The sequence below is a fragment of the Myotis davidii genome, unplaced genomic scaffold (assembly GCF_000327345.1).
Source record: "Myotis davidii unplaced genomic scaffold, ASM32734v1 scaffold490, whole genome shotgun sequence".
Taxonomy (NCBI): domain Eukaryota; kingdom Metazoa; phylum Chordata; class Mammalia; order Chiroptera; family Vespertilionidae; genus Myotis; species Myotis davidii.
The window spans coordinates 318,078-318,894 of NW_006281995.1; positions in this window are offsets into that span (position 1 = coordinate 318,078).

Below are 817 nucleotides of genomic sequence, written 5' to 3' on the forward strand. Positions count from 1 at the left end.
CTGAGGGGCCTTCCTCTGTGAGTGACAGGAGGCAGTTCCCCAACCCCCTGATTGGCCCTGCTCTGTGCGTGACAGGGGATGGCGCCGCAACCTCCCCATCGACCCTGCCTTGAGTGTGACAGGGGTGGTGCCCCAACCCCCCAATTTGCCCTACCCTGAGCATGACTGAGGGTAGCATCACAACCTCCCAATCGTCCTGCTCTGTGCATGACAGGGGGCGGCGCCCTGACTCCCCAATCGGCCCTGCTCTGAGCCCGACCAGGGGCTGCACCTAGGGATTGGGCCTGCCCTCTGCCACCCGGGAGCAGGCCTAAGCCAGCAGGTCGTTATCTCCCGAGGGGTCCCAGGCTGTGAGGGCACAGGCTGGACTGAGGACCCCCCCTACCCCAAGAATGCATAAATTTTTGTGCACCGGGCCTCTAGTAGAAGATAAATAAGTCCCAGATACCTGCTTCCAGCTGGACCTGAGCTCTGCTCAAGGCTACAATGTTTCCATTATAGGAGATAAATAAATCCCAGAAAAAAAAAAAAGAAGAAAGAAAGAAGAGGCTGGGAGCTTGGATCGCTGGGGGCATGGCCAGCCTGAAAATGGCCCTCAGCCCCTCACCCAGGCTGGCAACACGCCCATGTGCTGAGGGTACCCACTGTGGGCTTGACCAGCCTGAAAACAGCCATCAGCCCTCACCCAGGCTGCCCAGGCACCCCAGCAGGACCCCCTGCCTGATCCGGGACACCCTTCAGGGCAAACCAGCTGACTCCCACCCATGCACCAGGCCTCTATCCTATATAATAAAAGGGTAATATGCAAATTGACCCT